Source organism: Emydura macquarii, unplaced genomic scaffold (assembly GCF_026122565.2).
Source record: "Emydura macquarii macquarii isolate MOO-44397 ecotype Brisbane River unplaced genomic scaffold, CSIRO-AGI_Emac_v2 contig_2768, whole genome shotgun sequence".
NCBI classification, from domain to species: Eukaryota; Metazoa; Chordata; order Testudines; family Chelidae; genus Emydura; species Emydura macquarii.
Window position 1 is genome coordinate 31,283,510 of NW_027132905.1, and position 25,669 is coordinate 31,309,178.

General features: G+C 41.7%; 1 long non-coding RNA gene across 1 annotated transcript; it reads right to left on the bottom strand.

Annotated features, from left to right (window-relative positions):
• Positions 1 to 10,610: 10,610 nt before the first annotated feature.
• LOC137165302 (uncharacterized) lies at positions 10,611 to 25,291 on the bottom strand. Its single transcript, XR_010923324.1, has 3 exons — positions 25,056 to 25,291; positions 15,785 to 15,922; positions 10,611 to 11,846 (listed from the first exon to the last, which is right to left on the bottom strand). It is a non-coding gene; the product is annotated as an uncharacterized lncRNA (long non-coding RNA).
• Positions 25,292 to 25,669: the final 378 nt, after the last annotated feature.

Sequence of the window (25,669 nt, forward strand, 5' to 3'; positions counted from 1 at the left end):
TATTTGCTTTTTTCCAGTCCTCAGGGACCTCCCCCTGCTGCCACGAGCTTTCAAAGATAATAGCCAATGGCTCTGAAATCACCTCAGCCAACTCCCTCAGCACCCTCGGGTGCATTGCATCTGGCCCCATGGACTTGTGTATGTCTAATCCTTCTAAATAGTCTTGGACCTGTTTCTTCAGCACTGCAGGATGTTTGCCTCCTTCCCATTCTGTGCCACCCAGTATAGCAGTCTAGGAGCTGATCTTGTCTGTGAAGACAGAGGCAAAAAAGGCATTGAGTACCTCAGCTTTCTCCACATCCTCCGTCACTAGGTTGCCTCCCTCATTCTCTAAGGGGCCCACACTTTCCCGAATCTTCCTCTTGTTGGCAACATGCCTGTAGAAACCCTTCTTGTTCCCCTTCACGTCCCTTGCTAGCTGCAACTCCAATTGCGCTTTGGCCTTCCTGATTTCATTCCTGCACGTTCAAGCAGTGTTTTTATAATCCTCCCTAGTCATCTGACCAAGCTTCCACTTCTTGTAAGCTTCTTTTTTGTGTTTAAGTTCGCCAAGGACATCTTTGTTAAGCCAAGCTGGATGCCTACCATATTTGCTATTCTTTCTGCACATCGGGATGGTTTGCTCCTGTGCCCTCGATAAGGTCTCTTTAAAATACAGCCAGCTCTCTTGGGTTCCTTTCCCCCTCATATTAGCCTCCCAGGGAATCCTGCCCATCAGTTCCCTGAGGGAGTCAAAGTCCGCTTTTCTGAAGTCCATGGTCTGTATCTTGCTGTTCTCCTTTCTTCCTTTTGTCAGGATTCTGAACTCGACCATCTCATGATCACTGCTGCCTAGGTTGCCACCCACTTCTACTTCCCCTACCAAATCTTCCCTGTTTGTGAGCAGCAGATCAAGAGAAGCACGGCCCTTAGTTGGTTGCTCCAGCACTTGCACCAGGAAATTGTCTGCGACACTCTCCAAAAACTTCCTGGATTGTTTGTGCTCTGCTGTATTGCTCTTCCAGCAGATGTCAGGGTGATTGAAGTCTCCCATGAGAATCAGGCCCTGTGAACTGGAAACTTTCCCTAGTTGAGTAAAGAAAGCCTCATCTACCTCATCCTCCTGGTCTGGTGGTCTGTAACAGACACCCACTATGACATCACGCTTATTGTTCTTGCTTCTAAGCTTAACCCAGAGACACTCAACTGACTTATCTCCAGTTTCATACTGGCGCTCAGAGCAGTCATAGTGCTCTCTTACATACAGTGCAACTCCTCCCCCCTTTCGCCCCTGCCTGTCCTTCCTGAACAGTTTATACCCATCCATGACAGTGCTCCAATCGTGAGAGTTATTCCACCAAGTCTCAGTTATTCCAATCATGTCATCGTTTCTTGACTGTGCCAGGATTTCCAGTTCCTCCTGCTTGTTTCCCAGGCTTCTTGCATTTGTGTACAGGCACTTGAGATAAGTAGCCGTTTGGCCTACTTTCACAGTATGAATCGGGAGGCATCCCCTGCTGCACCCTCCTCCTTCTTAACCCTCCTTAACAAGTAATAAATAATATTTAGCACTATTTTCCTGGCCATCTTTGGCCTCTGGCGCATTGCTCTTTGTAGCTCACTTTACATCCTGCTTTACCAGTCTCCCACATTTGTGTATCATTTACCACTTGCAGACATTGTGTTGATGGTGCACTGCTCTTTCAGACACATCCAGTTTTCACTGTGTGGCTAGCACTCTTGATTTCCTTTGGTTATCCAATAACAGAGAACTAAAAGGGTTCCATGGTTTTGTGACCACCCAACTGACTTCTATAATAATGGTGTAATGTAACCAGAAGAACTTATTATGGCTCCAGCAGAAAGTCATATGGAACCTGGAAAAGCAGTATAGGGATGGAGGGGTAATGTAAAGGACTGATGGGGATAGGATTTCTCAGAGCGTCCAGTGAAAATATAGTAGTGGGCAGGGAGTGCAGCAGAGTGGAGTGGGGCAGACCAGCCTCTGTTTCTGTGGTGATGACAATGCAATCACTTTTTATATTCCAATGGCTGGGAGATCATCACTTCACTGCTTATCTTACTCTACCCAGGTAGAAGTGGTCTTTTTGAGCACCCTATTGGGATTGTGTGTTTTCTTCACATTTTGTGAGATCACTGAGCATGTGCATATGAATAAATGAGGTCCTCAGTCTTGAATTACTGCATCAATAGAACTGGTGTGTATTTGAACCTGCTTCTCTTTCTTCAGATTCATTACTGCACAATACCATTCTGACTTGCTTAGAGGTCAGGATAGATGTTTCTCTTTGTAATTTGTATACATTGTTTTTCATGCCATCCCTTTTGCTTCTGCGGGAAGCTGTGTGGCCTAGACAATCAACTTTATTTGCAGCTATGCATATGGTGGTAATGTTTGAGGTGCATTGATATCATGCCTCATATTACTTACCATTCATATTTTTGTGGATGAATGTAGACTTGGCTCTTTCACCTTCTTAGGTGTACTTTCTGCTGCCTGTTTACTTATAAAAAAGTAAGTGAGTATCTGGTGTTTTTAAAAGAAAATGTTCAAACCATTATAAATCCCAGAACAAACATGCATGTAATATATTTTAAAGCCCCATTCTTATTCTCACTGATATAATAAAAGTCCTCTATGTGATCAAGTGAAAAGAGATTATGAATATTTAAAAATATATAGATATAATTATCACAATTGAATATAAGAAGATTATTTATCAGTGCATTTTAATTTAATTTATTAAAAGCATTTATCTGGAACTCTAGGCTCATTTACAATCTCTGAAAAACACAAACGTTCAACTAGATCAGGATTCAAGAAGAGATCTTCAGAATTCCTCATTCCACTGCAAAATAAAATCCCCTATACGCTTAGCCTGGGAAAAAACAGGCTATGTGCTCTGAAAAACAAATCTGCGCTCTCTCAGACCAAGGGAACAAGTAAGTTCAGAGTCAAGACCATTCACTGAAAATGAGCTACCTCCTTTCCATATGAACCAGGTGTTACGCACCTACGCAGCTTATTAAATCAGAACTGCCATGGTATCACATGGGAAGAAGGACACAAGTATTATATGCTCACTATAAGAAGTATTACTTAACATGTAATATGCATGTAGCTTCTGAAATTTTAAAATGGCCTTCACTACAGCCTCATGTCAAAAACACTGTAGTAATCCAATGACAAAGGCATGGTCTCTTACAGCAAGGTCTGCATCAGAAATAATAGGTCTTTCTTTCCCAGTGCATATTACAAAACAAACAAAAAAACTCCACTATCAATCATTGCTAATACCTGGCCTGCTACGATCTGCATGTGTTAAAATGTTATGGTCTGTTGTATCAAAGGTTACTGACAGATCAGCAGAATGAGATAATTTACCAATACAACCATATGTTATCATTACTTACAAAACTAGTTCCATAGACATCAGTGAGACAATTCATGACTAAGCACTCATCATTGTGAGGCAGAAATGCACAGTCTAGCTCAATATAATATTACTCTTTTATATATATTTATATGTTATAATACTAAAATCTACATTAAAAATTGTTATTTTGGGGGCAAAGTTAAGCACTTGAAAGTTATGAAATGCCAGATTGAAGGTTGCCCCTGTAGGGGGGAAAGGGTGGGAGTGGAAAGGTATATTTAACATGAAGGTGATTGTTGAAGTCATGTAAACCAATAAAGAAAAGTGTGTGGATTCATAGATTCCAAGGCCAGACAGGATGATAGTGATCATCTTGTCTGACTTTCTGTATAATAGAGGTCATATAACCTCTCCAAAAATAATTCCCAAAGCAGATCTTTAAGAAAAACATCCAATCTTGATTAAAAAATTGTCAGTGATGGAGAATCCACCGCAACCCTTGGTAAATTGTTGCAATGGTTAATCACTTGCACTGTTAAAATGTACACCTTATTTCCAGTCTGAATTTGTCTAGCTTCAACTTCCATCCATTGGATTGCATTATACCTTTCTCTGCTAGACTAAAGAGCTCATTATTAAATATTTGTTCTCCAGGTAGGTATTTATAAACTGTAATGAAATCACTCCTTAACTTTCTTTTTGTTAAGCTAAGTAGATTGAGATATTTGAGTCTATAACTATAAGCATGTTTTCTAATTCTTTAATTATTCTCCTGGCTCTTCTCTGAACCCTCTCCAATTTATCAACCTTCTTTCCTGAATTGTGGACAGTGAGCTGGACAAAGTATCCCAGCAGTGGTTGCACCAGTGACAAATGCAGAGAGAAAATAACCTCTCAACTCCTGCTGGCGATTCCTCTGTTTATGCATACAAAGACTACACTAGCCCTTTTGGACAGAGTGTCATAGTGGGAGCTCATGTCAGCTGATTAATCACCATAACCCCCAAATCATTTTCAGAGTAATTTCTTCCCAGGATAGAGTCCCCCATCAGGTAAGTAGAGCCCATATTCTTTGTTCCTAGATGTATACATTTACATTTAGCTGTTTTAAAATGTGTATTTGCTTGCAAAGCAATCCGGGTCTCTCTGGATCAGTAATTTTTCCTCATCATTATTTACCAAGTCCCCAATTTTTGTGTCAATTGCAAAGTTTGTCAGTGATGATTTTATGTTTTCTTCCAGGTCATTAATAAAAATGCCAAGAACTGATCCTTGTGGGACCCCACTAGAAACGCAGCCATTCAGTGATGATTCCCTATTTAAAATTACATTTTGAGACCTCCTGAGATACTAGTGGAATGTAAATAGTGTTAACTTATGATATGACTCCATCATCTGGATTTTTTCCCCCAAACACAGAACAGAAATATTTATTGAACACTTCTGCCTTTTCTGCATTACTATTGATAATTCTACTGTTTCCATCCAGTAATGACCAATAACATTGTTAGGATTCTTTTTGTTCCTAATATATTTTTAAAACTTATTGTCCTTAACCGTGCTATCCATAAATTACTCCTTGTGTTGCTTTGCTTCCCTTATCAATTTTCTACAATTCATAGCTTCTGATTTACATTTATTACTATCTGCTTCCCCTTTCTTCCATTTGTTATATTTTTTATACATTACCTTCACTTCCCCTCTAAGCCACCTTGATTTTTTGATCAATACTGTCTTTTTCCTCAACTGAGGGTTTATGACTTTTTGGCATCAAGTAAAGTGTTCTTAAATTATTCCAAATTATAATTCACATTTTCCTGATAAAATTCTTTCTTCCAGCTAATTTGGCTCATAATTGTTTTCAGTTTTGTGAAATTGGCCCTTTTAAAGCACGAAGTATGTATATCACTGGTCTGGACCTTATGAACATTATAAATGTGACAGTCATAATCACTTGTATTTAAGTTACTATTAATTTTTAGTTCTGTGATCAGTTCCTCTTTATCTGTCAAGACGAGGTCTCATATAGAATTCTTCATTGTCGGAGGCAACACTTTTTTAGTTAGGAAATGTCATCTATAATATTTAGAAATTCCAAAGATGTTTTAGTACTGGCAGCGGCAGACCTTCAGCACATGGCACAGATTGAAGTCCCCCACGATCACTCAGGTTTTTTCCCTTGCACATTATAGATGGGTGCATAAGGAACCAGTCATCCTGGTCCCTAATGTGATTTGGTGGTCTATAGCAGACACCAACTAATATCCCATCTTGTGCTTTATCTGTTAGGACCTTTCAAGATAATTTTCTTCCAAGTTATCAGTGACTCGGAAACAGGTAATGCCTTTTTTATACAATTCCCCCTCCTCTTTTCCCATTTGATCCTTCCTAAATAGGTTATAACCATTGATTTTAACATTCAATCACAGGAATGATCCCATAAGGATTCAGTAATACCACCTAGATCATATTTATGCTAATAAATGAGCAATTCCAATTCCTCTTGTTTGTTACCAAGGTTCCTAGCACTGGTGTATAGGCAATTAAAGAATTTCTTCTTTTCATGTCCTTTCATTCCCTAATTCAATTTGTTCTCAACATCCCAATTTTATAGAGAGTGAAGACAAGGAAACAAAGAACAGAGCTCTTTAAGACCATTCTGGAGGAGTACATGAAAAAGTAGATAATTTTAGGAGAGAGTATGAGGGCAAATAACAGGGGGAAGGGGGGGGCGGGGTCAATGAGAGAGAGAAAAAGTGGTGCTGTTTTGTGAGGAACGGAGCCAAACTGAAGGGAAAATGAACTTGTAGTGGAAAAAGTCTATATGGCCAAGGGACTTTCTCCAGAGATGCTCAGCAGGACAGAAGCAGAAGCAAAAGAAGTGGGTCCTGGGAGTGAGCCAGAGTTGGGGGTTGAAGGTGTGGATTTTGTATTGGAAGATTTAATTCACGGTCCCTACCAATGTCTGATGGCATTCAGTGATAGTCTCCTCTTCACGTTTGCTGAGCCATAGCTACACTCCTAAAGTCAGAATAGTTTTTTTTTTTTTTTTTTTTTTTAAATCCAAGGGTTCTATGGGGTAGGATGGAGTTTTAGTTCTTAACATACAGAACACACTAGGTTGGATAAGCTGTCCTCCTTTTCTGGGGTCACCCCTTTATTCACACATCAGTTATGTAAATGGATTTATTCATCCTTTTTTTACTGGGCCAGAATACTGAACACAATGATTGTGTGATGTAAAGTAACTCATTAAGGTCGGACATATTATATACCATTTGGTGCATACATCTCCATGTATCCCATCCCAGAATTTAGCTCTTGAAACTTGTAATGATACGTATGAGACAGAAGGGATCAGCCTTCTAAAGGCAGCGTTCAAAATAATATGTAAACAGCTTATTACCTTTTCATTGTATTTCACATATCTGCTTCTCTGGCACCATGAAATGACCACAATATCAGCATGACAGAGATGAATGCCCTGATGTCTTGCTACCAAATTGAAAGCCCACAAATTCTGTGAGCTAAAGCGAGAGAGTTTTATTACAGTGAATCAATGCGAGTCCCTAAGTATTATCTTTAGCACTGATAACTGTCAAAGCTTACTTTTAATTTCCTCCAAAATATTAGGCTGTTTTAAAGTGACCATTGTATTGTTGTAAACATGTTTTTTGGTGAAATAAGATGACTAACTTTTTAACTTCACTCTCTTTCATTCATTTGGTTGGTGTTATCTGGACTGATTTCTTTATAGTATTTCAACCTTAGCTGTTCTTCAAACAAATTTTTGTTTGGAAATGCATTTGAGAATTAGACAAGCCAACTATAAAGATCATTGTATAAATCAAGATGAGATTTCCATGGAAGTAGTATTTGAAGGAGAAGCTGTTGTTTCCCAGGAGCAGGGAGAGGATTCTAAGCATAGGGAGAGTCTGAAAGAAGATGCAAAGACTAAAGTGGGATGATACAAAACAGGCTGTGAGGAAGAGATTCCTTGCAATAGTGCTACTCAACATGCAGTAGAATCTGCTCCCATAAGGGTGGAAATGAAGATAGTGAATTGTATTTATTTATAAAATGTGCCCATAACATTCTTCTAGACACACATACAAGCTCAAAGGTCTCTGCAGATATAAGCCATGCTGGTATTGTCTGAGGAGACAGGCACTCAGATATTAATGATCCAAATCATTTAGGGCTTTATAAATTAAACTCCTTGGATTTTCACATGGCATAGGGCCATACTGTGCCACACCACTATGCAAGTGTGGAAGTGGGGGAGGGTATAAAGAACCTCTCCCCTTCTGGCTTTAGTTATAGTCCTTGCACTCACCTGAGCCAGTGACTGCTTCCCTTGAAGGCCTACCATCCTAAAAAGAAACAGGGAGGGGTAGGGAGGCAAGGCATTCTTCCTTCTGCACCAGTCAGTAGAGCTGAAGCAGTGCAAAGGTGGGCTTTGTCCCTCTGTCTGCTAGGGTATTCCTGGAGGAATTGTCTCTCCCTGAGACATATTGCCTCCCAGTATTCTTAGTGGGATGGTGTAGCTTTGAACTGGCCCCTAAATGAAGCAGTAGCAATAGCTAAAACTGCTGGTTTGTTTTTTGTTTTCAGGCTGCAGAGGCAGGTAGTGTGCTGTGAGAAGCAAAGCCTTTGATCACAGCAGAGACCTGATGAGGTGGCGAGGCTTCCTCGATTAGGGGGCCTATAAGGGCAGCCAGCCAGCTGCAGAGGAACAAGCAAACAGAATTGAAAACAGTTTGGGGGACAGAGGGAGTGTAGTGATCGGGTTTTTTTTTTTTTGGGGGGGGAAGGGAGGGGTGTATGTGCATGTGTGTGCGCGCACGCATGTCAGCTAGCCAGGATCTTGGGAACAAAGGTTATGACAGCTACAGAAACAGCAGTGGTAGTGACCCAAGGAATGGAAGAGATTATGAAGATGAACAGATTTTGGAAGCTATGGCATATACATTATCCTGGAGCAGGTACCTGAAAGGTGCTTTGTTTGTATAAACTGGCACCAGACAGAGCTGATGGAAGAGAAGATCCAAGGTTTGGAGATGCAGGTGGAAACTATGGTTGAGTTTTGAAGGGGATGCGAGTAGATGATGGAGGGAAGACGAGGAGGCTGAAGATAAAACTCAAGACCTGCGGATGCAAGCTGGGCTGGAGGACTGTGGGGGTAGACTGCTGGATGAGGCAAGTGGAAGAATGTGACTATGAGAACCTGGCAGAGGAAAAGACAGGCTAGTAAAGGAGCAATAGAAATAGAAACAGACTTGCTGATCTGGATAATGAAAAAGGGGCCCTACAGGTAGTAAAAGAAGGTGGAAGGGCAAGGGAGAAGAGCAGCTAGTGCTACAAGAAGAGGGGAAGAGTCATTGGAGATTGTCCTGCTGGGGCTCTGAACTCTGGCTGAAGATGACTTTCAGAAGACTGCAAGTGAGAACACAAGACAAGAAGGTGCAGCCAGAAAGAACAAAAGGAGGAAGACTGGAGAATCACATCAAACACCAGGAAGAGGCAGGTCTATGTTACTGGGGGCTTCCTACTAAGAAGAACAGACAGGCCTGACACCAGAGCAGAGCTGGAGAACAGAAGGGTGTTCTGTCTGCTGTGAGCTCAGTTACAGGATGTGGACCTGAGGCTGAAGAGGATCCTAATGGGAGCAGGAAAGAATCCACTGAATGTCCTTTATGTGGGGACAAATGATCCAGTTAGATTCTTCCTGGAATGAATCAAGGTAGACTATACCAGGCTGGGAAAGATACTTAAAAAATGGAGGCTCAGATGATCTTTCAGTGAGATTCTCCCTGTCCCTAGAGGAGAAGAGCAAAGATGAAAAAAGAATATGATGAGCAACAGGTGGCTCAGGCAATGGTGCTATAAGGAGGGCTTTGGGATGTTTGACCACTGAGAGGCATTCACGGACAGAGGGCTGTTCTTATGGGATGAACGCCACCTGAGTAGGAAGGGAAATAGACCCTTGGGATGGAGATTAGCACAACAGATTGAAAGAGCTTTAAACTAGGAATTAAGAGGAGACAGTTGGGAGATATTCATCTTTCTTAAACATGACTTCAAACTGGAATAGGTGCAGAGAAAGGCTACTAGGATGATCAGAGGAATGGAAAAGCTGCCTTACAAGAGGAGACTCAATGAGCTTGGCTTGGTTAGCCAAAACAAATGGAGGCTAAGGGGAGACATGAATGCTCTCTATAAAATACATGAGAGAGATAAATAACAGGGAGGGAGAGGACTTATTTAAGTTAAGCACCAATGTTGACACAAGAACAAATGGATATAAACTATCCATCAACAAGTTTAGGCTTGAAACTATGGGTATGTCTTCACTGACAGTGGCAAATTCATCACTGTCAGATCGATTTATCCAGATCGATTGAGCAGAAGTGAAGATCCACTCAATCGATCCAGAAATCAATTCAATAAAACCACCTTCAAAAAAAAGCGTAGTGCTGTGTTGACAGGTACACATTTCCCATTGGTGCAGCGTAGTGGAGACGGCATACAGAAGAGGAATTAGGAAGTCAATGTAAGTCAACTGCAGCCGAATTTCCCGGTAAGCATAGACCAGGCCTATATGAAAGTTTCTAACCATCAGAGCAGTAAAGGTCTGAAACAGCCTCTTGCACTGGGGGCAAAAAACTAACTGGCTTCAAGACCAAGCTTGATAAATTTATGGAGGGAATGATATGATGAGATGGACCACATGCCATGGTAGGCAATCCTCAACAGCCAGAGTTGACACACTAGATGGGGAGAGGTCTGAGCTACTACAGAGAATTCTTTCCCAGGTGTCCAGCTGGTGGGTCTTTCTGATCATGGTCAGGGTCCAACTAATCACCATATTTGAGTTGGGAAGGAATTTTCCCCCAGTCAGATTCTCAGAGACCCTGTGGGTTTTTCACCTTCCTCTCCAGCATGGGGCACAGGTCACTTGCACGTTTAAGCAAAAATAAATGGTGGATTCTCTGTAACTTGAAGCCTTTAAGTCATGATTTGAGAACTTCAGTAACTCAGCCAGAGTTCTATTACAGGAATGGGTGAGAGGTTTGTGGCCTGTGATGTGCAGGAGGTCAGACAAGATGATCATGATTGTCCTTTCCGGCCTTAAAGTCTATGAGTATAATTCCATAATAAGGATCAATGGCCTAAACAGGAACTTTTAGGCTCAGTATTAGGAAAACTTATCAGTAAAATAGCTGGATAGTGGAGGAATCCCTTTCTCATGGATGTATGGTTTTCAATTTCCTGTATTTTCCTTGATATAATATATAGGTGGGACACTTGGCTCTCTAAATATTTCTCCTATTTCCCCAAGGGAAAAAGTCAGGGCACCAAAATGGCAATTGTTCAAATTAAGGTTAAAAGAAGTCCGAGAATAGCAAAGGTATTAGTCATGCAAACTGCAAGAGGTCAAACTGGATGAGTTACTGTGGTCTACTTTCTGTTGGCCAAACTGAAACTTGGTGTAAGTGGGTGCACTAAATTCAGTGGAGTTGAACCCTCCAACATTTTATCTGAATTTAGTCTTTTCATTCTACGTATTTCAGAATTAAGCTAATTCTCTCCTTTTGCAAGTATTTTGCACTGTACTCTGTAATTATTAACTTTCTAAATAAACAATATGTGGAACTGTGTCAAGTCAGTCTGAAATTCTGGGTAAGGATAGCCAGAATTTCCCCCTTAAAATATTTGTTATTACTTTTAAATATTCTGGCAGATTTGTTAAGAATAATCTCGGATGTGTGAATCCTACTGAGCCTAACTCTTCTTAATTAAATCAGAACACTCCAGCTGGTCCCTGTTCCATTTCTGTTAAATGTTTTTAGTCTATTTCTCATGGCTAACTTCAAATTATGGTTTTCAATATCCTGCATTTTCTTTAGTATAAAATACAGGTGCTACACTCAGCTCTTTTAAAAGTACTTCTCCTGTTTCCAAAGATGTTTTGAATACATATGCTAATATTGCCCTATTTCTTTTGGCACTTGCTTTGGGATTCTGGTTTGGAGGCTTTCTAATTTTGAATAGTTGCTTAATCTTCAACTGCTCTAATTTTTTAAGTACCCATTCTGGCAAGATTCAGATTTCCTTCAGCAGGTTTTCCTTCTCCAACATACCCATCTTTGTTTCTGGAGTAAGTGACTCATTTTTACCAATTATACTTTTACTTTGCCTTTGCCCTCTCTTGTTCCATGCAATGAAGCGTTATCCCTTCTTTAGTGATTGCTGACCCTACACTTGGTGCTGTTCAGCTGGGTTAGGCATGACCCCTATCCAAAGAGCATGCAGTGTAGTTAAGGCACAAACAAGTTTGTTTGGAAAACGAATAGATTTGTTGATGATGGTAGTCCGGTTCAGAAAGGCTTCATGGAAAAAATGCATTTGAAGGAGAGGTTGTTTGAATCACAGGAGGAGGGAGGTGATTCCACACATAAGAAGTGCCTGAAAGAAGATACAAAAGTTAAAGTGAGACGAGAATATAAAGAAGGCTGTTCCCTTCATTCTTCTGTCTGCTCTGTCATGATTTTTCATGCAGTCTCCTCATTCATCTTACAAGATTTTCCAGTTTTCCAGGCAAGGATAGATGGGGCATGCTTTCCTTTCTTGACAAAATGCACTTTTCTTTTTTGAGAAAATGCAGAGGGCAGTAGCAGGACCCAGGATACTCCCATGTGGGGTACATGAGGTTTCCAGTCAGTCCCATTTTGATCATTGTGCCCATAAGGCTGTTTGAGAGGTAGAAAGGCACTGTGGCCTGCAGTACGATCAGTATGTAGATGATATCCAGCCCTGCATCTCCTTTTCATCAGATCTGAAAGATTCTGTTGATTAAGTACTATTGTCTACATGAAATAGGGGTTTAGATAAGCGCCATCTGTCTTTGATGCAATTGAGACTAGACTGATATAATGTTGGTAGCATATGTGGCAGACGGCCGGATTCCCTCTAGTGCGTCTCAAGCTTTCCTGCTTGTAGTGGGCCAGGAAGTTGCCCGTCACCCCGTCTTCCCAGGGGAGAGGGTAGGGACCTGGGCCCACCCACTCCTCTGGGTCCCAGCCCAGGGGCCCTATGAGAAGCAGCTATGTGCTGCTGGTACTGCTTTCCAAACTGCACACTCTTCCCCCAGGCTAATTTTCCCCCTCCTTCAGTCCTTCTGACTTCTTGAGCCGGTACCTTCCTCCTGGCTGCTCCACCACAGAACTGTGCTCTCCGTAGCGTAGCGCAGCGCAGCGCAGCGCAGCGCAGCGCAGCGCAGCGCAGCGCCTTCCTCCAGCTTGTGCACTGACTGTTTGGAGCAGAGAGCTTTTATGGAGCACCTGGCTGGTCCTTAATTGGCCTCAGCTGCTCCTAATTGCCCCCTAATGGCTCTTAGTTAGTCAGCAGGGAACAAAGCCCTGAGTATTCTGGGGCTCAGGACTGGCAGATGACAGCGATAGGAGAAGTCCTGTTGTTAGGTCTCACTCTTCTTCAAATAGTTCACCATCTTTGAAAAGTTTTAAAACTTTATCCAATAGCCAAGCCAAGCATATTACTACTCCAACCGAAGGACTTCTGTCCCCAGGATCTCATAGCCCTAAATTTAAGAGCTCAAAGAAGTGTTTAATCACTGAAATGGCCAAGGAATCGCTGCTGTGTCCTACAGTGTGTGTGTACCCTGCATTAGTGGGCTGTAAAGCTCCCGCTGACATAATTTTACCTCAGATTACATCGAACATTTGGGCAAGAGATTTGGGGCAACTCATTCGGGCAAAGAATATTAAGACAGTGGGTGACCTGAGTACTCTGACAGCAGCTGAAATCAAAACATTTCCTGTTCGTTCTTCTAAAGTTTCTTATGTTAAAAAGGCTCTTAGAGGATATCATGAGCAACAGGTGAAGGCTCGTGGATTTGATGAAATTGAAGCACTCTCCTACTGCCCTCTGCCTTCGCTATATCACACATAGTATAGGAGAATTGACTAGAGGAAACGGTAGAAATTATCAGTTTCCTTGATCAAGAAAAGTTCCAGAGGGGTAGCCATGTTAGTCTGTATACAGCAAAAACAACGAGAGTTGTTGTAAAATTTGTTAATTAATGTTGTTAGTCTTTAAAGTGCTACAGAACTCTCGTTGTTTTTGCTTGATCGAGAAAGCTTCCTTATCTTTAATTACTCAGGTTTGAAATCAATGTGACCACTCACATGATTAAAGGTAAGCACATGTTTAAATGCTTCATTGGATCAAAGCCCCAGTGCTCAGCATCTTCTATAACTGACCTCATGGTCTGGATGGATTTACAGTTCATTTTTGGGTGTAATTTCTCTCATTCATTTATAGTGTTATTTTAAAAATATTCATATTATTATGACGACGTTCCCCTGAGGGTTCACTCTGATAGACACAGAACATGCTGAATACATATTTTATAATGTTAGCTCCCCTCAGTCTCTCTTATCTTGCAAGCCTTACATGTTTTTCTTTTGTATTACAGTGCTTAAAATAATCAAGTTTACAACATATCATTAAGAGCCAAATTTCATGATGTCACAAAGGAAATAAATATGAAAAAAGTGTCTTCAAAAACCAGTTTAGTCTAATTGGGAACCACAAACACCAAAATGCATTAATAATAGTAGTTTATTTTTGCAAGATGTAGCAACTTGCACAGAAGCTGGAAGAAGGAGCATGCCTTGTAGGAACAAAGAATTTGGAGAAGACACCAAGAAGGGAGTCTGTAAGCAGATGGCTAGGAATATTAAGCTGCAGTTAGAGCTGCTTGCTAAATGAAAATAAAATGTTTAGTTTACCAAAAATGGAGCAATCTCACATTATTACCACCCAGCACATGGTACATAAGAGACAACGTCACTACAGAGCAGAGTTAAGTTTGTTTGAACGTTCTAACTATGAATTTCCAGTCTCAACTTGTTTTATTTCTTTTCAATTCCACTTCAACTCCGAATTTCCTGGGTTTGTAATTCTTGTTTTTAGAATAATTGCAACATGCTTGTACTCTTTTTACCCTTACGTTATGGATACGTACTATCCTATTTAGGAATAGACATTACAAGTTAAAATACCAAGTTTGTTATCTACCACAGTCCACTTCCCCACAGAACAAACTGAATTCTCTTATTGAACATTTGCAAGCGTCTATTATAGGCAACTTCAGAATATTTCCATACACAGAGATTTTACAAATGAACTTGCAGAAATCCAAATGTAAACAAACCACAGCCTTATCCTGATGTAGAGTCTATATTTTCCCCTAAGCCATTTTAAGCAGATGCTACTAGTTCTGCCTCCCTGCATCTCCCTTGAGATTTCTCTCACTTCACTGTTGACAACTTTGCATATTTGTAGGCTCCTATCTCACCTCTTCATCTTCTTTTCTCCCAGCTATACATATTTAACTCTCTTCCCTCACATTTCATTTCCTTCAAGCTTTTTATCTCCTGGAATTGGCTACAGTTTATCAATATACTGCATTTGAGCAGTGTGGCCATCTTATTATAAAACGGATATTATAGAAATGGAGAAAATATAAGTCAGACAGAATTACACATGGATCTAGGAACTGTAGTTAATTAAAAATATCACAGAAGCTACATCTCAGCTGTTTAGAAAATAGGAAACTTATTGATGGCTCATTGTACTGTACACGATACAGACAGATGCTACAGGTGTATCTGAATTGGTGTCTAGTGAAAAATTATAGGGGAAATGTACAAAGAAATATATAAACAAAGTGCCCCAAGGTAGACTTGAAAATTGGGGACTGAAAAGGTGATTTGTATCCTTTATTGTCCCCCAATTTAGGTCCTGCTCCAAGTGCAACCCAGATAAACCAGAAGTAAGGAGCCTGAACATCTGTTACTCTTTAGTATTTGGGTGGTGTCTGGCCAAATAGTTTCAGATGATAAAAATTTATCCAGTTAGAAGGATAAACATGAATGTTCTTTAAATTGGAATATGACTCATGGATTATAAATTGCAAGGGGGGGGGGGGGGGAAATCTGAGAATGTCAACTATTTTTAGGACCCTGCAAACTCCACTGTTGTGAATTATTAATAATTAATTAAATATGAATTAATAATAGTAGTGTTTGTATTATGATAGTGCTTAGGAGTCCCAGACAGGAACCCAGACCCCCTTGTAAACAGCAAACAGAACAAAAAAAAATGATCCCTGGTTGAAGACCTTATAATCTAGATTCTAAATAATAATTAATTAAGTTTGGCAACACTGGAACTTCCTGAGGTTTCATCTTCCCTGTGATAACAGGCCCCTTTCTGGTCTCATCCTGTCAGATCTCACTGCAGATTTTCATATCACTGTTATCTTAAAGAGCTTTGTAGAGAATCCCTTGAGGATTCTCCACTTCCCATTCAAATCCTACCTGTGGGCCCTGCTATGCACATCTGGAAAAGGGTTTCGTTTCCATCCTTCACTCATTCCTTTGTGATCTGAGGGTGTTCAAGACTCTGCTGCCTTTACCCTTTTCTCCCTTAGGTCTGCTGGGCCTGGGACTCCCTGCCTTTAAAACACAAAATATTATTCAGGTTAATTAGTTCTGGGAAGCAATACTGGAATAAAGCCCTGCCACTATCCCAGAAAAAGCCAAATGTTTGACACAGCAGCCATGAAACTGTACAGTCTGAGGCTTGCATGAAGACAGAGGCATGACATTGTGAGAGTTGTGTCACATGTTGAGTGGGCAGGTGAATGAATATGTAAGGAAGCAAGTGGGTGGCAGATGCACTATGATATGTCACACCCAGGATGGCAACAGAATAGAACAAGGAGCAGGAGGCCAGAACCCAAGGAATCATGATATATTAAATACCACCCTAAAATTAAACTATTAAAACCAACCTAATTGAGAGGGTGGATTTGGGGAAGGGAATTTGCTGCCTATAAACCCCATCTGGCCCTTTCCATCACTTTTCTGTGATTTCCAAGATTTGGCCACCAACCTTCCTCCAGAACTTTCTCCAAATTGAGCTCACGTGCAGGAGGGAATACGTAGAGATGAGAACTATTAGGGGAGGGAGTTACCAAGGATCTTTTTGGGACCAAGTCCATTAACTTATGTGGTGAATGGACCCATTGAGTGAATAATGCCAGGAAAATGCAGGTGCCCCTCTGTGACTCAAGAACCCTTCAGTGCCAACTGGCAAGGGGGTTACAAGAATATACTGATCCTGCTATGTACATTCTGGTTCACCAAGGAATGTCATGTGAGGTCTTAAATGAAAGCCAGGGTCCTGGTCATTGTTGTTGTTGTGACATGCATATACAGATATTATGTAAGGAGTTATGTATGTACTGTATACTGAATAGGTCCTTAAATTCTGTATCACAACAGAGATGGAGAAACAGATTTCTTGTCAGAGAAGTGATGTTTAATCTCCTGTCTCTCTGTTGAAATGTAAATTAAGTATTATACCAGTGACAATGAGTCTGTCATCACCCATTTAAGCTGAACGCAGATGAAGGATTGTAAAATTTCAGAAAGGAACAACAGATATAGAAACACAGGAAGGGAAGAAAACCTTATCTTCAGATCCAGCAAACTTCTGAAGTTTACTATATTTGAGGAACAAAGAGGAGAGACACCCCATCAGCCTGCACCTAGGAAGAAAATGGGCAGTGATTTACATTCATGAAAATGGGATCACAACCAGCCTTGGCACTGCAAAAGTGAGCGAGATAAACTTAATTATATATGAGGTTAACCTAAAAATTAAATTTACTCTCCAGAAAGTGTTATGATTTTGTTTTATGTTTAACCTTTTGTTTCCATTATCCTTACTCACTATCTCTTGAATTTTTGGTAATAAATTTAGTGTTATTTTCACAATAACTATGTCTCAGTGCTACTCCTGACTTGAATAATTTAAACTGCTGTGTACAATGTTCCCTTGAACAGTAGGCCTGGTATTTCAGTGAGTAGCCTGTGACAGGGACTGGACACTACAGAAAATTTCAAAGGGATTTGGGGGATTGGGTGCTCCTTTTGCTAACCTGCAAAGCAAAGTAAGGGCTGGCACAGCCAAGAGGAGAGGGCTTGAGTGGTTTACAGGTTGGTGTCAGGGAGCTGACAGTGACCCATATAAGCACAAACAAGTCTCCCTTATGCTGAAGTCAGGGGAGTAACAAGATGACTCCCAGTCCTGGGAACCATGAGACCCTCTCTGGGGACAGGGTGGGTCTCAGGATCTTAAGTTATAGAGGGGAAAAATCATTAGAGCTGATGGTACAATAAACACAGTTATCTTTCTAGCTGGTTTGTGTGGGTTACAACTGTGAATACTGCACTAGAGGAAACCCAGCCAATGAAATACTTGCACAGGAAATGCATGAAATTCTCCATTGTGTTTCCTGTTAGTGGGTTTCTTGTATTCAAAGTATGCATATTGCTGGGCATGGCTTTTCACAGACAAGGAAAAAATTTCTCACCTACCTACCTACCTACCACCATAAATCCTGACCTATTTTACACAAAAAAAGTGTCACATTGCTTAGACAGACAACACATTTCGGTCCACAGCTGAGTGGGATGTTAAGGACATCAGCTTTATTTAACACAATGCACAGATGGATGTGATTATTAGTATTAATTAATAGTTATGACCCTGCCTCTCAGTGCTCCCAGATCCTGCCACTGAATTCAGTGGCACTTTAACTACCATTGAGGTACTTGCTCTGTGTCTGTGGCAACCCATACAATTAAATCTGCCTCTTTAGCACCTGATAGTTGCTGCTCACACGCCTTATGTGATTGCTTCAAACCCCCTTTCTACAGATTAACTCTTTACTCTGATTTTCTCAATATATTTACTCGCTATCTTCATAATTGCTTTCTGAAGCCTGACAGTTGCATTTGTTTCTAAGGAGGAAAATAAACACTATATAAGAATTTGAGAGATCATGAAGCAAAAAGCAAATATTCAGGGATACATTTCCCAAAGGCCTTCTTCGAAATCCCCTCCTACATCTATTTTGTGCTCACTGATCGTATTTCCTTCATGTGAAACAGCAAATTAAGATGGAAATTAAGTCCATGAGAGCCAAATATTTCCTGATTTGAGGGCAATAATTTGGGAGACTTTGAAAGCAAATTCCTGGGCATTTTCCAGAAACTTATCCAGTGATACATGAAGCACAAATCTTTAGCAGCTGACAGGTCCCAGCTTAGGTCAGGCTGCCATTCTCAGTAAAGCAGAACTCAGGGCTCCTCATATTCTGTGTCTTCTGACACCCAAATTCAGTGGTGAGAGCTGCCTCCAGTCTAACTGCACATTGGAAATCACAATGCAGTGAGGGACAGTGGGGGAAACCTTCCCACACAGAGGATCTCATTGAATTAAGAGTTAACTAGACCCTAACACAATCAGCATCAATGAACTTAATACAAGGATGAGAGAACAAACATGTGACAGATGTTAGCCACATTGCTTAATGCACTACTGGAAGGCATCATTGCCATATTCCCAGTGTGCACTGCCATTTAATGGCATCATCAGCCAGGTGGAGAGCTGGTAGCCCACTGTCAAAATAAGTCAGTGGGCATTCAACAATGATATGTGACATAGTCTGAAGTTGACTGCAGCTACATTGCGGGTCATTAGGAAAAGACTATTTAAGAGAATGGCCACATAGTTGCCCTGCCCTGTTGAAAACCAGTTCAGAGATGACCACAGGTGCCTTGGCAGATCAAAACCTGGTGGACAGCTGGTTGGGTCAGTGATGAGAGAGTGATTAATGACTGTTGTCATTGACCACTTATTGTGCCAAGCAGATTCCACTGTCATGTCCTCCGGTATCATAAGTGACCATAAAGGGTGTCTAGAACACAGGCAAGCTGCTTGGGTAGTCAAAGAGGTCTGCATACAATGGCAGGTCGCTATTCTCACAGATCTTAGTCAGTACACCATTACACTATACACATTATAAACATGGGGATGCAGGGTGCCACATCCCTCTGTTTTTTTCTTTTCCAGGCCTACAAACAGCTTTGGCTTATGTTTTTTGTTGTGGGGTTTTTGTTTTTTGTTTTTTTAATTCTTTGGCCTGAACCTACCTTCTTTCTCTCCTCTTTTACCAACTTCACTGGGCTTCTCTCTCTTTCTGCCTTTTGCCTCTTTTCTAGCTTCCTGGCTTCTTCAGCCCACTCTTTCTGAGCCTCCACTAGGAGGCATTTCTGGCAGGGCTCATTGGCTACCTTCATCCACCCCTTAAAAGTCTCCTAAGATACAAATTCAATTGAGTAGGAAAAAATGAACAAGAGGATTAGAGACACCTGCACCCGGCAAGACCTTTCAGGTGACATCCAATTCTCATTTACACTGTGGTAAATATGGTAAACAATGATTTCAAAGCACTCTAAATTTAAACTGATGTAAATAACAGCGGAAGCTGGTCCACACTTTCCCCCAGATCTCTTTCCCTAAATAATTTGCTCATGTTGGGGCAGGGAAATCAGCAGAGAGGGACAGCCCAATTCAAAGGTAATCAGCACTTCCCTGGTTAAAGCAGACTAAAGTTCTGTTCTACTCTGAAAAATGAATCTGTAAATACAGTATTGTGGACTCCCCCCTTGTCACAGATCCACCAGTCTGGTGCTATGGCCACAGCTTTGGAATGGTCTCTAGAGGGAACCCTTCAGTGTGTCAGACCTCTTAGGGGTCTTGCTCTTTCCCCAGGGTAAGTCATGCAGTTTCACCACATCCTTACATTGGACCTCTGGGCCTGCAGGACTCCTGTTTCACACAGTAAGTTCCATTCAGTGAATCCAACTGAGACATACCCCCCGCTGGAGACTTGTATACACTTCAGGGATTAATGCACCTCATCCAGCATTTGCAGTGATACTCACACAGCATTATCAAAACAGTGGGGTTTAATTTTTAACTGGACACAGCACAGGACATTCTTAGAGTAGTCTAGAGAAATGAAGACTAAAGTATAGTCCATTCTGATTAGCTGTACACTCAAGCAGCAGCGAACCCTTTGGTTCAAGCTCTGTCTGACCTCCTCAGCTAAACTCCAGGTGAGAGACCCAATCCCTTCCAGCAGCCAACTTTTATCCCCCTGCTCACCTTCCCAAGTCCTTTGTTCTCGAGCTGAGGGATTATTGTTCAGCTTCCCTAAGGAGAGGTGGAGAAATCCATATCCCTCTGGGTTGTTGATTGTTAGATGTCAATGTCCCAGTGATTAGATTGTAACCAAGGTCTGAGTGGCACTCCCCCTGCTCAGCAGCTGAAAGGGGGGGCACTTTATTTGCATGGGCTTTGTATTTGCATGAGTACAATTAAGTACTCAGCATATTGCATAAGCACACTAGGTGCTGAGCATGATGGGAAATGGTCAATATGTCCGGTATTGTGTTACAAATCACTTTTCATTACCCCTGCAGTTAACACAAATGTTGTCCTTTGATTGTATGAACAAATGGCATCAGATCTGTGTTTAGTCTGTTCTGATGAAAAATTCACTCTCATCTAAACAGAGCCTAACAAGGGTGGCAGACAGATGTTTCAGCATCATAAGGGCAGTAGAGAGGAAAAGAACAGTCTATTGTTAAGATGGCATTACTCCTGGCCAAGGGCTATTCTCAGGCATGGCTTGACTATCTTCTCCCACTGTTAAAAGGTAGAATTAATTCTTTTTCTTGGAGTCTTTTGCCTTGTTAAAAAGCAGTGTCATTGCTCCTGTGTCAGTAGAAAGTTTTCCCATAAGCTGAAATTCACTGAGAGCTGAAATCACTAGAGGAACTAGGAAACCTTGACTGACAACCAGCAGAGAGATGCCAGGAGTGGTCAGTGCCTCTAGATGGCCAAATCCAGGAATGGTCAGCACTTGAAGACAGCAGGAGCTAGCACTAGAGACTTGGCAAAGCCCAGAGGTGGCAGGAGGCAGCAGTGGAGAGGGCCTGGTCAAGCCCACATCCACAGGAGCCTGCAGAATGGGACTGGCTGAGCACGCAACTTAGAGGCTGACACTGCAACTACAATGGTCAGTACAGGGGAAAGCAAGAAGAGAGAGGCAAAGGACATGCCCCTGTACTCTGGGGTGTGTTCGGCTCATTGAGTTAATGAATGCCGTTTGCACTGGTTTTGAAGCCAGTGTTCCTTCCTTTTATTAAAAGGTTTACTTTCTACATTCAGACTCTATGCTTGTGAGAGGGGAAGTGTTGCCTTTTGGGGTGCCCAGGGGATAGTGTGATTTCCCAGGTGACTGGGTGGGGGCTCAAGCCAGTTTGGTGTTGTATCATTGACAGAAACCCTTAGATATAGAACCCGACCCTTTGCTGCTGTAGGTTCTGCCTGGCAGAAGGGTTACTACGGTCTTCTCAGATGCTCCATTGATATGGAGATTAAGGGTATGTCTTCACTGATGGCGGTAAATTCGCTGCCATCAGATCAATTCTTTGGGATCAATTTGAGCAGGTCTCCACTATTGCACAATCAATCTGAAAATCAACTTAATAAATCCACCGCCAGAAAAAGAGCAATGCTGCATCAATGGGAGGGCATTTCCCATAGGAACAGCATAGTGGGGATGGCGCAGTCATTAGAATTTAGGAAGTCAACAGGATACAAGCTTGCGTATCTCCCATCAACTACCACTAAATTTCACAGTAAGTGTAGACCAGGCCTAAGGCCCAGACAGCTAGGTGACACCCACACGTGTGTGTCTCAGCCTGCCTGGACAAAACAGTCCTTTCCCTCCCCCGCACTGGGTAACAATAAAGCATTATAGGGGAAACTGAGGCACACACAGCCTTCATAAAAATATTACAAAAAATTCTCACTCCATCACATCCATGTGTCACAGTTTAGGGCAACTGCACTTGTTTTTCCCCTTAGTGGTTCAGTAAGGGCCCCCACTCTCAGGCTTTCACCTCCCTAGCTGTTGCTTTTTTGGGGTTGAAACTTCGTGACCAGGGTATTACCAGGCTGAACTGTGTTCCCTGCCTTCAATGTGTCATTTCCAGCAAAAGACAGGCCTGCCTAAACAGACCTGCTTGCTGTCTCTTCAGAGACTGATAACGCTAACTGCCCACCGTTAAACACACAAGCACTTGCTATACAAGCCTATTTTATTCTTTAGGTAAAAACACTACAGAGAAAACATTAAAAATAATAGAAGAGCATACACAGATGCTGATAAGCTTACCAGAGATAATTCCAGCTCTGATGTGGGCTCTGGAAGCAGTAATCCTTCAAAACCTCACAAAGTGGCAGATTAACATGAGGCCTGTACCCAGGGGTCCTATCCAATTTGGGGACTCCAGAACCTGTGTAGAAGTGAGGGGGGAACCAAAACTGTGGCCCCATACCCCTAGGGCAGGTGGAGGGTCTGGTGCCTCCCACAGTGGTGCAGACTCCCTGGGTGGCTCTTACCACAGCCCAGCTCCAGCTTCCAGTCTGGCTGGAGGAAGGGCCTTAGGGAGAGAAGAGGATCAGGAGCATGGCACTATGGCAAGTAGGGGCTAAGGCCCACCTCAGCCCCCTCATTGAGAAGAGGCTGGCACCACTAGCAGGGGCTGTGCTTCACAATGGAGGAGATTATCGCCTTATCAGCTCTCCCACTGCAAAGCACAGCCCTGGCCCTGCTGCTGCTCTATGCCTGCCCGAGGCCACTACACCCATGTTAAAAACTGGATGGGCATGGTTCCCCTGGCCCCCTTGCTTCCTACACCCCTGGGATGTAGGGGGCTGCCACATGCCTCAGTGTGTCCACAGCTGAGAATACCAGATTCAGGACAAAATGCTGTGAAATGGGGCAGACTTTCTCTAAACTGGTGGTTATACACCAAGCCAGTAACAAAAGTGAACTTCTGTCACACCATACTGTTTAACAAGAAGTCAGAAATGCAGTCTCCTTAAGTATCCCAGCCCTTGCTTCACCACTCAGGTACTAAATTTAATGGTGAGTGGTTATTGAAAACCAATTTAATCACACAAAGAGTTCTTCTGGTGCCAAGAGACCAGTCACACAGCCAAGCCAATACATAACTCAGATCTTACCCAATAATCATGCTGTTGCCAGTCCTTTAGTATCTAATATCGAAAGGCTTATTTATAAGAGAAAAGAATAAGGAGAGAGTTAAAACGGTCAAAGGAATCAAATACATACAATGCAAAATTATTGGATCTGGTTTAAAGCAGTGATGTTACAGATTGCTGGTTTGTAAAATCTTTGGTAACTTCTAAACTGTTGGAAGATCTTCAGTCCTCAGTCAATAGGCTCCTTTAAGTGTAAGCCCATAGTTCAGAAACTGAAGCAGGAAAGAGGCAAAATGAAGAAGATGCTTTGAGGGTCTTATATACCTTCTCCCATGTGATGGGAGGGGGCAGGTATACTCTCAGTCCCAGTTTGTGGAAAATTACAGGCACAAGACAGAGTCCAGTGTCACATGAGCAAGTCACATGCCCTTGAATGCTTTGATGAGTCATACAGGAGCAGCCATTATCCATATTCTGGCTAAAACATACAAGGGAGACCCATCAGTAGGGGACAAGCTTCTTCTATAGTCTATTGTGCAAACTAAGTGTCCTTTAATGGGCCATTAACCTGCATAGTCCATTCACAGTGTGCTGGCTATGCTAGATGCAAACTACCTTGTGGGTGTTACCCTAGGAGCAAACACTTTTGAAATACAGGTAAATAGTCAATATTCATAACTTCAGATACAAAGATGACACATGCATACAAACAGGATAATCATACTTGATAGATTGTAACTTTTCCATTGATACCTTACATGACATACTTTGTATAAGATTTGTAGCAGTTAGATAACAGTGGTAGTAACAATGATATATATGGTCATATTTGAATTATATAACATCACAGGGGCCCAAATATTATTTGTACCCAGGGCCCCAATACATCTTAATCCTACTCTGCAAAGGGGTCCCTATGATCACAAGTTCAGAACAGCCTTAGCTCAGCACCCTCATGAAAAGTTTAGTCTGTTCTTTATACAGTTTGGGGGTCTTCAAACTGGAGTTTCCAAGAACAGGTGAGTAGTAGACAATGGATCTCTCTCCCCAGGGCATAGCTTCAAAAGGCTAGCCTTGGAGGGGAGAACTTTCATTTCCTTCCTCCCAACTACTTTCTAGGAAACCCACATCACATGTATTATCCCCAAAAGCACTTTGAAGTTCCCAATACTGTCCAGAGATTGCATTAGGTGGTCTCTTAGAGAAAAGAGACATACAACCCATACACAATTGCATTTAATACTATAGGCTCCAAAGATATATTAAACTGAATTCAATGTTGTTCATCTTAATTCAGTGAGGTTGGTCAGTCTACCACACCAAGTATCACACTTCCAGGTTCACTGAACTTTTGCCACCTCCTCAAGGATGCCCCTTTAGGTCTCAGGACTCCAGCCATCACCTCTTTATAGGCAGGGATCTCTGTTGTTCTCTCTGTCCTAACCAAGGATTTTGGCTTGCAGTCCTTCTGCAATTCACTGAACTTATCCCAGCATGTCTGACCTTAGTCCAACACCTGTAGTTCTCTTTCTCTCTCTCTCAGGGACAATGACAGGGTTACCAGGGATCAACCAGCTTTTGCAAAGCACAATACATTTATTTTAGAACAAAAGCATTATGGAGAAAACATAAAACAAGAAAAATGTTACACACCTGCTAGCTTACAAGGTGTCAGCCATCTTCCACATAGACATCCTAGCAGGTTCCAGTGCTTTTAGCAGGATTTTGCCCTGTTGTTTACAACCTCATGTTAGTTTTTGGAACAAAATGAGGCTCACTCTGCTAGTTTAAGGTGATATGTTTTACCAAAAGCTCTTTGTTTGGTAATAATGTATTATTAGTAGCTATAAATTGAGCCCTTTAGAAGCAGCCTGGTCATTTAAATCATCCAAGACACTAGGTGTAGTTAGAATGGAAACAAGTTAACTAGTTTGGGTTTTGAAGGATAGAAGGGATCACTTGCACCTGTGGGGAGCCTTATGAGCTAATGAGGTAATTAGCTCACCAGCTGTGTAGCTCTGAGAAAAAGCAAGCAGTATAAAAGGCTGAGTTAGGGGGCTTTATATAGCAGCAGTTATGTTGTGATGTAAGTGGAGCATAAATAAAAATAAAGACCCTTAGTGAAGGTAGTGTAGTGGACTGTGTATGCTGCTTAATTCACAAAGGATCTTACAAGCCAGGGTTTCCAGGAGCTGAAGGGGGAATATGCAAATTCCTCAGGGGAATGGCACTTTTCTGGATTTGTTCACCTGTCCAAGATCTGTAGT